Source organism: Mandrillus leucophaeus, unplaced genomic scaffold, assembly GCF_000951045.1.
Source record: "Mandrillus leucophaeus isolate KB7577 unplaced genomic scaffold, Mleu.le_1.0 Scaffold1451, whole genome shotgun sequence".
In the NCBI taxonomy this organism is placed as follows: Eukaryota; Metazoa; Chordata; class Mammalia; order Primates; family Cercopithecidae; genus Mandrillus; species Mandrillus leucophaeus.
Window position 1 is genome coordinate 324,863 of NW_012101423.1, and position 13,535 is coordinate 338,397.

The 13,535-nt window shown below is 39.3% G+C and overlaps 1 long non-coding RNA gene across 1 annotated transcript in view; it reads left to right on the plus strand.

Annotated features, from left to right (window-relative positions):
• LOC105535376 overlaps nucleotides 1-13,096 on the plus strand; it is a 149,814-nt gene extending 136,718 nt beyond the window's left edge. Inside the window, exons 3-4 of the long non-coding RNA XR_001005420.1 lie at nucleotides 10,623-10,755; nucleotides 12,886-13,096. This is a non-coding gene — a long non-coding RNA (uncharacterized LOC105535376). The remainder of the gene's footprint in view (nucleotides 1-10,622; nucleotides 10,756-12,885) is intronic.
• The last annotated feature ends 439 nt before the right edge of the window (nucleotides 13,097-13,535 follow it).

Here is a 13,535-nt window from a genome sequence, read left to right on the forward strand (position 1 = left end):
TTTTTGAGAAATTTTCTAAAATTTATCTGAAAGAATAAACTGGTAGGAATTAAAGTTTTTGAACAAAAGTAAGATGACACTTGCATTATCAAAGATAAGAACATGTTAAAAATCTATAAAACATGAAACAGTGTGGTATTAGTGTCAGGAGGGACATTCGGATCAATGAAACAGGGTAGAAATACTGGGAAAATATCCATGTATAGAAGTTTTAATTACATGAATAAAATTACATTTCAAATAAGTGGGGGAAGCAATAAAAGTGTTCAATAACTTAGATGGTTGGTTACTTATATTTCAAAAGGTCACGTCTTCACTTGCCTTATACCGCAAGTGCCACAGCACAGTGGCTTGCTGGGACTTGGTTACAGATGAGCTAGGATGTGATCATCTCAGTTGCCCAGGTGACTGATAAACCCTGGCTGTGAACAGCCTCATTTGTTTACCCCAGAGTGCCATGAAAACGTGTATTTTTCTATGTGCACTGTGACGCAAAATATGCTAGGGAGTAGTCTTTTACTATACACTAAAATTAATTAGAAATTGATTTAAAAATTAAATGCAAATAAAACAATAAGAAAACTTTGAGAAAATAGGAACAACTATCCTGGGTCCAGGAAGGCTTTGGGAAAATAAAATGAAAAATAGAAATTATAAAGGTAAACAAAAGAGATTTGGTGAGCTAAAATGAGTGTTTCTGAACCTCAATAACACAAGATTCTCAGAACTAAAGGACAAGTCACAAACTGGGGAAAATGTGTCAGGCAAAGTGTCAAATGAGTAGAAGGATTCTACAAATCAACAGGGAAAAGTAGATACCTACATATTTTGAAAAGGGAAAGACAATGAACAGGCAATTAATACAGATGATTTTTTAAACTATCTTATGAAAAATGTTAAAGATCATTAATAACAAATACATGCAAATTAAAATAGTGAGATTCTCTTACCATGTATCAAATTGATAGAGCTAAAATGATTCATAATTCCCCAGGTTGGCTGGAGTGAGATATTGAGAACTTTCTTTTTTTAATTTTTTGTGAGATGGAGTCTTGCTCTGTTGCCCAGACTGGAGTGCAGTGGCAGGATCTCTGCTCACTGCAACCACCACCTCGCAGGTTCAAGTGATTCTCCTGTCTCAGCCTCCCAAGTATCTAGGCACATGCCACCATGCCCGGCTAACTTTTATACTTTTAGTAGAGATAATAGAGATGGGATTTCATCATGTTGACCAGGCTGGTCTCCAATTCCGGACCTCATGCTGGGATTACAGGTATGAGATACCACACTTGGCCATTGAGAACTTTCATACGGTGCTGAGTAAATTAAACTTGTAAAGGAAAATTTGAAAACAGATGTTCCTAGGCCTTATATTCCTGTATAAAGCAGTTGTAGGGATGTATCCTAAGTAAATAAAGATGGGGCCAAAGTTCAACATAAAAGGATGCTCCTTTCAGCATAACCTATAAAAGGGACAATTCAAAGGAATCTAAATGTGATTATAAAAGTTCTTACGTATCTACTACAGCATCAGATCTAGTCACTGAAAGTGATACAGAAAATACTTATATACTGATAAGAGACAATATTCACAATATAGAGCCAAATAATAAAATGCAAGTTGTGAGAGTACAATACTATTTCTTTAAAACAGTGTACAAATAAACCAAAAACCAACAAACAAAAATAGTAGAAGGGCATATAGCAAAATATAAATGATGATTATGCATTAGTGCTGGATCATAGGTAACCCTTGCTTCTTTTGTAGTTTTTCTGTTTTAAAAATTATCTGCACTGAACATACATTCCTTTTGTAACTATTTTAAAAAGATGCTATTAAAATACAAAAATAAAAAATTACAGTTTATTCCATTTCAACTATGCTTATACAAGCATGATTGAAACTTCTGCCTCATATCAGGGCTAACGTCAGAAAATTCAGTCTTCTGATTATTGATTTGCTGCAATCATAAATGATTGCTAAGTTTTAGAAGATGACAAGACAAAATAGGATCAAAATATTCAGAGGGACTGGTACATTAGCCAAGACTTCACAATTCTAGCCTTGCCATCAACTGAAATGGCAAAACATGAATAAGAAACACCTTGTACGTGGCTGATAAATACTTGATAATTTTTGACAAACTTTGATAATTTAAAAAATTTCCACTCCACTTATATTACTGAATACATTACATAATTTATTCTGAAAAAAAGAAAAAGGTTAAAACTATCATTAATGTTTATGTTATGAAAATTTCTCTCTCTTCAATGCTATATACTTTAATCTCATATGTTAGTAAAGGATTTGTGTTCAAGATTATAAATAAAAGAGGCATCCTTAATCTAACCTGTCTTTGTGGCATTCTCTGAAGTGAGATGTGGCCTTAAGTGTTCATAGCTTTGGAACTTTAACAAAATGTAATGATCCGCTCTGATGTATTTATTTTTATCAGATGTAGAGTATGGAAATCTGACATTTTCATGAGCATAATTACAATGACAATGCATATTCTTATTTGGAGTTTTAAAATGTGGAGGCAAATAATTAGGTTTAAAGAAGAGGAGAGAGAGAGTGCTAGGGAGTGCACACTGTGTCTTAAATACTTAGGAGTATTCAAAAATGCCTTATAACCTAATGGAATCATTGGATTAAAACTGATCCAGGATGATGTGCAATTTGTGATATCTTCTTATTCATTCTGGGAAAAGTCTGATGAGTTGCCTTTTATTTTGGAGAGCCCCCTCACTCTCCAAGTGAGGTGTGGCTGCACTTGCACCTAGAATGCACACGTGGAAGGCCCTCTTGACAAAAGTCCAGGAAGCGCCTTAATGGATCATGGTTAGTGTTCCACAGCGTGAGTCACTGGCGTTTCGAAGCAGCATCAATTTGGCCATAATATGTTTCCATGGTTTCCACAGTTATCACTGTCTGCCTGGATAATGAGTACCGATAAAATATGACCTGACTGGATTATAGCAGGGGAAGAATCTGAAGAACACTCTTTTTATAGTTTCTTTTCTTATAAACCACTTGACTGACTCCCTTTCTAAGGCTATCCTAGAATTTACTGTACTGTGCAGTATGAGGTAATTGGCTTTCAGGATTTCGGGAGGATTCTGTGCTGCAATCAGATCAATATTGTGTGCTTTGCCTGTGTTCTCAGAAGAAAGGAGTATCTGTCTTGGAACTAGAGTAAGGGGGAGAAAACCCAGAAAACAATAACTGATTGAGAGTGGCGTAAACAAGAAAATGCCCGTTGCTGCCAATGTCCATAAAATGCAAAAAATATACAAAAATTTGCATCTGTTATGGTTTATAACAGATGAAGCTGTTAAGTAATAGTAAAAAAAAATTGTAATACAAGTAATCTACGTTGGAGAGACTTGGAGAGTAGACACACTGCATTCAACCCTCAGCTGCTCAGGGCAAGGGTAGGTGATAGAAGGAGAAGGGGCAGCTTTTCCTGCTGCAATAGTTTAAGAGTCACTCAGTCGGCAGGGTGCAGTGGCTTACACCTGTAATCCTGGCACTTTGGGAAGCCAAGCTGGCTGGATAACTTGAGGTCAGGAGTTTGAGACCAGCCTGACCAAGAAAGTGAAACCCCATCTCTACCCAAAATACAAAAATTAGCTGGGCAAGGTGGTGCGTGCCTGTAATCCCAGCTACTCAGGAGACTGAGGCAGGAGAATTGCTTGAATCTGGGAGGCAGTGGTTGCAGTGAGCCGAGATTGTGCCACTGTGCTCCAGCCTGGGCAACAGAGTGAGACTCCGTCTCAAAAAAAGAGTTACTCAGTCACATATTGGGCCATGTAAGTGGCTCAACAACTACTTATGTTTTCTGTGCCGCTTACATGGCCTTGTCATTGATAGGAATTCCTATTCTGAGCTTCCCTTTCACAAAAAGGGAAATTCTCCATGATTGGAAGAAGGGGCTTGTTCCCTGCAACACCTACCCAGGTGCCACCTCCTCCAATGCATCCCCCTCCAATGCATCCCCCTCCAATGCATCCTCCTCCAATGCACCCCACTCCAATGAATCCCCCTCCAATGCACCCCCCTCTCATTCTCTGCTCTCCTGCACCTGGCTTGACTAGCTGCTGCCCCTTGGCTTCTCTTGTTGGGAAGGGGTTTTACCAATGGGTTTTTTGGTGCCTGTCCTGGCAGGTGAAAGTGACATAATTTTGTTGTCATGAAGCACAGCGAAACCTCAAGCACTGAGAAGGGCAGAACAGCAAGCCCAGCCCCTGATCCTCCAAGGGGCAGTACAGCTTGGCGGCAGACACCCTTACTGCTTGAATTTTTACTGCTGATGAGGCCTGAGTCATGCATAGAAAGTCCCTGACAAAAAGCCACAGGGATGGGTTTTTTTCTGAGTATGGGGAAAGCCTCTCTAGCAACCACTGATGACAATTGTTGGGGGCCAAGTTTATTATTTTTTTTCAAAGACAGAGAGAGAGAGGGAGGCAGAGAGAGAAAAGAGAAAAGAAAAGAGGAGAGACGAGAAGAGAGAGAAACGATATCAAGATTTAAGAACTGAGCAGAGAGTGTGATGGCTCACACCTATAATCCCAGCACTCTGGGAGGCTGAAGCAGGAGGATTGCTTGAGCCCAGGAGTTTGAGACCAGCCTGGATAACATAGTGAGACCACATCTCCACAAATTCAAAAGTAGCTGGGCATGTTGGCACACACCTGTGGTCCCAGCTACTTGGGAGGTTGAGGTGGAAGGATCACTTGAGCCTAGGAGGTTCAGTGCAGTGAGCCGTGATCATGCAACTGAACTCCAGCCTGGTCAACAGAGTCAGACCCCATCTCAAAAACAAAACAAAGCTCAACAGAGGTTGCACAGTGACTATGAAAACTCCTGGCTATTTGTATTCAGAAATCCTAGAGAACAAAGGTGGAGAGTCCCAGAATAGGGAAGCCATCTTGATCTGAAATTTTCCAAACATGTTTTTCTAGATAGAGAGCTCTGGTGATGGCCAAATTTTTTTATCACTTGCTAGTTGTGTACCTTGAGCAACTTACTTGGCACCTTTCAATTACAGTTTCTCATCTGTAAAATGCAAATAATAATGATTCCTACCACACAGTAGTGAAGCTTAAACAAGATAACACATCTGATATGTGGCATAAGATAGAAACTCAATAAATGTCATTTATCAGTACTATGATTTCAGGGAAACAGAATATTTTCTAATTACTATACATGTTCTTGCTGTTATATGGATAGGCTGCTTTTATTCAGAAAGAAATAACCTTCATGAAGTGCTTTTATTTCTCTAGGGGCTATTAAAATGTCTAATCCTATTATCAAGACTTTTGCTTTCAGCCTAACAGACACACTCAGAAATGGAAAGAACTCTCGGGCAGATAGGCTATGGATTTAATGACATCAGGTACATAATGAAGCCCACTTTGGGCAGATCGGAAAATACCCTCTGCCCTGTCTAAACCACATGGCAAGTTCAAATCAAGCAAGCTACACAGCCAAGAAATAATTTCTGGGCTCTTGGGTCTGTTTTCATTAAGTCTTTATCAATAATGTATTGAGTATTTATTGAGTTCCATATGGGAAATGTTACATGCTAATTGCTTTGGGACTGTATAAACATATACAGTGTGCTGATCCCCAGGGGCATAGGTATAATAAGAAAAATAATACATGAGAAAATAGCCACAATAAAAATAAATGTGAAAACTGCTACAAGAGTTATGTGAACACAGGAGCTCAAACGCTTTTACTTTTTTCCACAAAAGATGTGTGGATTTTTGCTGAATAATTATGCATTGAAGATAAAGGACCTCAAGGAGGAGCCGATGGCATAAACAAAAGTGTAAAGATGCTAAAAGTAATTTCAGTAATAATAAAAATAACAGACTTACATTTTATACTATGTGCTGGGTAAAATATGTATGCATCAGATCAAATTGGCAAAGCATAGATAAGTGCTAGGTAAAATATATGCATACAATATATATGCAAATATAAATATATATTTATATCAACTAGATGCTAGAGAATGTGTTGTAAGGTAGGCAAGGGATTAAGCCACAAAGTAAGCTGTGGTAAAGAAAAAAGGATTTCAAAGTCTTCTGTGATGTCAGAACTCCCTACCAGGAATGAAGAGTTTTCTGGAATGGGGGTGACCGTCTGGCTGTGGCACCTGGTGACTGGTCTGGAATTAAGTACTTCACAACCATCTTCTGAAGGATGTAGTGAACGTACTGTTATGTCCACTTTGCAGGTGATCAGAATGAGGCACAGGAGTTGGGAGTGATGAAACCGGGGTGTTTAGTCCATTTCAGAGCTGGAATGAGTATACAAATCGTGCTTGGCTGACTTCCAGTGCTGTTCCATTCTCATATCCAGGTTCTTACCCTGTGGCTCTGCAATACCTCATGTGGTTGATTTTAGAATGAAACAGACAAAATTTTTATGTCCAAAGATCACTGCAACAGATTACAATAAGTGATAGCAAGCCCAGTATACTAGGGCTACTTGAACTGCATGTAAATTGCAGAAATGATAGCGGTTGAGATTGTCTAATATTTACTTGCAGGGAGTGATACAGGTTGCTTTAAAGGACTCGGAAGAATCCAAGAATCTGAGTGTTCATAATTAATCAGACGTATAATTCCAAAATTGGGAGAAGATTTGAGACCATTTTATTTCTTTATTTTACTAGTGAGGAAACCAAAACTCAAAGAGATTAGATGAATTGCCAAAGCCATACAGACAGTGAGTGGGGCAGGCCCATATCTCTTTACCCTTGGGCCAATGGGGGCTACAGGCCTGGGCAATTGGTCTTCTAGAAGAAGCATTCAAAGTCGCAACAGATGAGATGGGAACTAGACAGGTGTGTGCAGAGGGGAAGCTGGTTCTATAAATGAACTCCAGAACATTTGCTAGAATAGGGATACAAATATAAAATCATAAGGCATCCTACCTCCCCTCTAAGATACTCCCTCTAATTTTACAAAATTCCTCTCACAATGAGGAAGTAGAAAATGGTAAGTAGCCTTCAGTGTGCTTGATTTTTCAACCTGGTGTGATAGAGACATCAACAAATTTTATAAGATTTAAATGGGATTGATTGGATTAACTTCTCTACTAAGAAAAATTGGGTGTTGTGTGTCATATGTTAAAATTTGGCTTCAGGAAGAATGAGATTATGTGCTTTACAGGAACACGGATGGAGCTGAAGGCCATAGTCCTTAGCAAACTGATGCAGGAACAGAAAACTAAATACTACATGTTCTCACTTCTAAGTGGGAGCTAAATGGTGAGAACACAGGGACACAAAGAGGGGAACAACAGACACTGGGGCCTATGTGAGGATGGGGGATGGGTGGAGGGAGAAGATCAGAAAAAAATAACTGTTGTGTACTGGGTTTAGTATGTGGGTGACAAAATAATCTGTACAATAAACCTCTGTGACACAGTTTACCTAAATAACAAACCTGCATATGTACCCCTGAACCTAAAATAAAACTTAAAAAATAAATAAAATTTGGTTTTAGAAAGTAAGGTTATGGCTCAGGAACACCCGAGAATATGATAGTAAAAGTTCATACTTGTAAAACTTAGGGAATAAAAAGGATTCCGAGGCTAAAGAAAATCTTTAAAAGCTTCTGATCTATTAAACTGTTAAGTTAGAAAATTCCTAGTCTACTCTTAATGGAGAAAATAAAGAATTTTTCTCAGGTCACAACATAGGAACAGAGACTAGAGCAAAGACATGATCCAGAGATATTTCCACCCTTCACTGTAAGAAATGTGTGCAAAGCAAAAGAATGCCAGGTGTCACTGGGCATTGAGTGGAGCAGGATCCTTTCCAAGTGTGCTGTCTTCTATGATGAGGTTTTCCGGAGTGGGGATTCTTGATTCTGCATAGGGTGATCCAAAGCTTGGTGATACCTAGGTAGGTTGAAGAGACACTTAACTGTTCTGGGAAAAGAGTAGACCGGGACCTTCTGCTACTTGAAGGCTTCCCTCTCTGTGCCCGGGAAAAAAAAAAAAAAAAAAAAAATTGGTGTGGATTCCTTGGGGCTTCCAGGAAGCAAGGAACTGAGGACTGAACTTTGTGTTTGAAGTTAGGATAGTTTATATCTGGATGACTTAAAGATCTCTTGGCAAGAATGGAAACCAAGTCTGCCAAGGAGAAACCTACAAGAAGGAATGGGGTCAATTGCCCTGGTGACTTTGGTGCAACCAAAAGCCTTTGAGTGTTAGCCAGGGAGGGCTGGTTCAGATTCTGCAGATCCAGTTTCTAGCAGTAGAGCCTGGTGTCAGCATCAGTAACTAGTACGTTGACCAGATTTTCAAGTTTTTTCTCTCTCCAACCGGCTGCCTAGTGTTCTTGTACAGAATGAACCCTTTGGAATGAATAAGTCCATAGTGTTCTTGGACAAGGCAGTAAGAAGGAACCTGAATGAGGTTATACTGGATATTTTTCTAAAAACCAAACTGTGGGAACTGAAAAATTAATTGAGAGGGGAGGCATACAAGAGAAAGAGATGTGATTTTATTTAAACTACAAGCTGAAAAACGTGACCCATCCTGGCTGCCTATGAATATCATTAGTTCGATTAATCTGTGGATTTGTTGTGAGATTCTCTAATTCAATATTTGGAGGTGCTCGTGGACTTGAAATGTGTTGGTCAATGCTGCGTTGAAATGGGCAGTCTGGGAAGAATACTATGGGAGAAATACGAGGATCTCTGTGACTCTCCAGAGAGCAGCCTCTGGAGGGGAATTCTTGCTCCTTTTCCACAGATATTGGCATATTTTAGAGGACACTGTTTTCAAACAAAAATGACAGAAAGGACCCCTTTGTAACATGAGCATTTCTTTCGTGCAGATAAGCCTGCCTGTGACCTAGGAGTTAACAGCTGCCTTTATGACGGTTTTCCCTGGACTTCACAAATGACACCCCTTTAGAGTGGTTCAGTTTGAGTGTTAACAGACACCTATGTGTGAGTAGCACGTATCCACAAATATCATGTTGTCCAGTTAGAAGATAAATATATAGAAGGTAATTAAGGTCACAGGGGAAATGTAATAAAAGTCCAATCATTTTGGCAAGTATGTTACATCTAAACGTGCATTTGCTTTTTCTGCTCCATGGTTTAGGCCCCATGAAGATGATTTGGGGTGTCGTCTCTTCCTTGGCTAATTTATGTGCCCAGAGAATATGCGTCTACTCTGACCTCACCTGCTAACTTGCAAAGTGGCTTTTCTATTCCCAGAAGTTCAGTGCTGTGTGCAGAATGGCCTTTGTGACTTAGAGGTGGATAAACAAGTTGGTTTTCTTCACTCCCATGTTAAGCCTCTGCTCAGCACTTTCTAGAGACTCTGCCTAAAAGTCTAAGATAACTAAAGATGTAACTGATAGGTTTTCTCTGTTCTTTCTTAAATAATCACCTTTTTGGTGGCTGTGTTTTTTCATAACTTAGAACCACTCAGTAAGTTAAGTGAGTGTGTGGGGGTAAATGAAATCTCATTCATGGAAATGAACTTGAAACATTGAAATATTAAATCGATGATACATGTAGCTAGACAAAAACACTCTGCAAAGCAACTAAAGTTTTGAGCTTCTCATTGAATAGATCCATTTCATTTTAACTGTGCTTTTCATGTCAGCAATGCAACTTACTCCAAATGCCTGAATGATCCTTCTTCCTGGGTGTGTTGCAAACTGTATCAAGTTTCTGATACCCAGACCAGAATACTCAAGAATCTCCAAACACAGTTCTTTTATGCTCTCCATGACCTGTGCTATGTCATTTCATTTAATACATATATTTATATTCAGAAAATGTAGCTATATATGCTGTGACTCCTTAGAAGACCTGAAGACCTGATGACCCCTACAACCTAAACAGGCACTAAACACTGCTATGTTGTAGTGTGCAGGATCTGCAGTGACAGACAAGTCCCAGGTTATCTTTTGTGACCAAGGTCACACACATTTTGACCTTTGTCCCATATATTGGCTATGCCTCATGCCAAATTTGGGGCTCTGAAGGTCAGCTCCATCCCCTGGTCAGCCTCAGGACCATATCACAGGATGATGAAGCCAAGACATACGTCAGGACCACCAGTTCTCATACTGTTGGCTCTGCACACTCATGCTACACCATTTAAATAAAACACAGAAATTCATCCCCTCTTCCCAGGAGTTGAACTTCTGCAGCTGGCAGAGTCTCCCTGCATGTTTTCTGGGAAGAGCTCATGGACATAAGAATTCATTCTGTGGAGCATAACCAGGCTTTTAGCCTCCGTTCCACACACAGCTACACATGCTGTGGTAGGGGAGAGGCCAAGGACGTTGTCTGGAAAGGTGTAGGGCCAAGCACAGAGTCCCCGGGCTGCGTCCTGGACCCACGCTAATCATTCCACCCCCAGGTAATTGTGGGATAATGTGTTCCCTTCTTCATAGGCAAAGCAGGTTATGGAAATTATTTTGTAAAAAGTACCTGGGAGTGTTGCCAAGCTCATTTTTGGTTCATTATACCATCTATTATTAATACATTATCACATAATGATTGTATGGTCTGATCTTTCCCTCATGCACACTATGGTGGTTTTTCTCTGCTCGTGTGTGTGTAGACAGTGTAACTGGATCATGGTTCATGCTGAGCTTAAAATTTGATCTTCTGAATAGCAGCAGAAAGACTCTTTCTGGTGAATGCCGGTCTTCTGAGCACTTATCGACTGACTTTGTCATTAGACACCCCTTTCAGAAGGTACAAAAAAAGAAAAAGAAAATTACTATTGTGAAGTGAAGTCTGAGCAACTGGGAAGAAATGCCAAGATGAAATGAAATGCTAAAGGTAAATGAATGGGAAGAACCTGGGGAGATGGTAACCATGTTAATCATAGCAAACTGGGATGAAAAGACAGAGAATAACACAATATAGAGACTTTTTTTAATTGTTAGAGGAAAAGATAGGTCCAATAGCATGAGTAGAGGCTTTGAAAAGTAAAGATAACTCAAAAGGGACGAAATTCTCAAAGCATTCTAATTGTACAATCCTAGCTCACCTTCATAAGAGGACAGTTTAAGAAATGGGCAGCAGGAGGGGGCTTGCTGTCTATTTTTGGAAAGATTTTGGCCAAAAAAGGAAGTGTCAGTGCAAAAACAAGAGTCAGTTTTTACAGACACATGAGGGGTAGTGTTTTCTAAAAAGACCGAAAGGTGACACAATTTTATTCACTTTTATAACTCTAGCACCCACTATAAGCGCTAGGTCCCCCAAATGTCTTCCGTCGATTCTGTTGTTTGGAGAATTTGCTCCCAGGTTCGTATGAGAAGGTATAGCTGACATTATATAGTATCTGGGATTTGCTTTGAAACAATCCAGGGAGAAGAAAGACGGGGTGAGGGTAATGATGAAATAAGATTGACCACAATTTGATATATTTACACTGGGTGATAAATACTAAGGCATTCATTACTAGATTATATCTACTTTTGTATGTTTGAAATGTTCCGAAATAAAAATAAAAATAAAACCAGATCTCTCAATTTAAAATAAAATGTTGTAGTTTGCCAAAAAAAAATTCCACTTGAAATATACCAATGCAGATCTTTAAAAAAGAGACTCACAGGAACGGAAGCAGTGAAACCCTTAGGAAAAGGCTAATTGAATTGAAACACAAGTGACACATTTGATTTGCAGTGGAGCGAAGGGGCAAATCTGAGACTCTGGAAAGTTATTCCGGTGCTCTATTTTATGGCTGACTTTCAGTCAAAGGGCATGGGTGTCAGAGGGAGCTCAGTGTTTTCTGGGTTGCTACATGAGAACCAATCAACCAAAGTTATACAACGGTATATGTTTACTGAAAATAAAAACACTTTTTCTTCAATTGGAGCTATGGAACTGTACAACAGGCTGTTCTCAAGGTTTTACACAGACCAGGTGTGAATGAATACACTAGTAGAAGCTTGACGGCCACCTGACAGGGATGCTGCAAAGAGAATTTCTGTATCACTGGGAGGCTGAACTAAATGACCTTGAAACTCCCTTCCCACTGGATGATCCCCTAATTCTGCAATGAGGTGATCCTTCCTGTTTAGGCACATAACTCGTAACTCTTGCAGGAGGCATGCCATTTGTCACACATCATGAGTACTTGATTTGAAAGAAAAAGAAAACTTGATTTTCAAGTAAAAACTAACATAGTCCTTCACCAGCTAAAACTTAAAGACTCAAATTATTAATGCTAAATAACTAGTTTTAGTAAATTGGGCTTTAATCCATGTGAATCTAATTCCTAGAAAGTGTAAGGTGTTTGGATAGTAAAGGAGGCCAGGGCCTTTGCAAGTGCTGAGTGCTTGGATGGGTTTGGTGCCTCAAGCCTCTCTCCTCCCTTTCCTGGGAGCTGCCCACGATGTGCTGCTCTTGAATTGTTCTTCTGGCATGGAGAACAGCTGCAAAGGTTTGGATACCCACCTTGCAGAGCCATTTTTTAACTTAAAGCAACATGTCACCAATCCCAGTGATTTTTCCTTAAGCTTTATTTCTAACTGCAGTACAAAGATTTATTTTTCTAAAAAAAAAAAGGAAAAAAGAAAAAAAGAAAAAGAATTATTATGTCAGCAAACAAATGGGCTGAGGGTTGAGGTGAGCATTCTGAAATGACACAGTATAACCAGTGCAGCTATTCTGGTGATTCCAGAGGGAAACTAAGCCCAGTTTGGTCTATATCAGGGTAGTATCTCATGGCCTCAGACTGAAGGTGCCCACTCTTCAGGACCTTAGTTAGCCTTGCTATAAATGATTGGGAAGGATATGGTGCTAGCCCTCCAAAGATCTGGAAGGGACTCCATTCTGTCCCATGATATTATTACCCTTTCTCTGTTTCTTCTCCAGTTGTCAGTGACATGAATCTTTGCTCCCTTCTTCGTGGAATATTTCTGATCTAATAGCCCCTACATTTCAAAAGATGGATATAAACATCACATGAGTATTACAGGAAAGCTGGATTGCTCTGCAGTGAGTGAAATATGGAAAGGCCTTTCCCACCAAGCAATAGGCCAAATTGTAACTAAAATGTATTTGAAATAGAATGGTTCATAGATCAGAGATGATGCTGCCTTTTTTAAAGCGTGAAAATGTTCCTTCTGCAGAATAAGACTCAAAAGAGGAACATGAATAATTCGATATTTATTTATTATGTTATGATCTGCTTTAATAATTACATATATGAATAGTGTGTGTGTATATATATATGTATAGATGATACAGCAATATGATTCTTTAAAAGGCTACATATTTAATATGCTTTCACTCTTAGCTCAGAGCAAAGCTGGTTTGTTCCTGCAGACAAATCATCCCCAGCTCTGGAGTTCTATAGAGTTGACTTTAAATAGTCACTTGGTCTCAGATTTTGCTGGATTTCCAGTGTGATAGATGAAAGGATGTTGCACTTGTTACTCAACTACATCTCCTCTTTTCCATTTCAGGCGCTACATTTCCATTAATTAATGCACACTGTCGTTAGCTCAGTCTTCCCTCTTCTT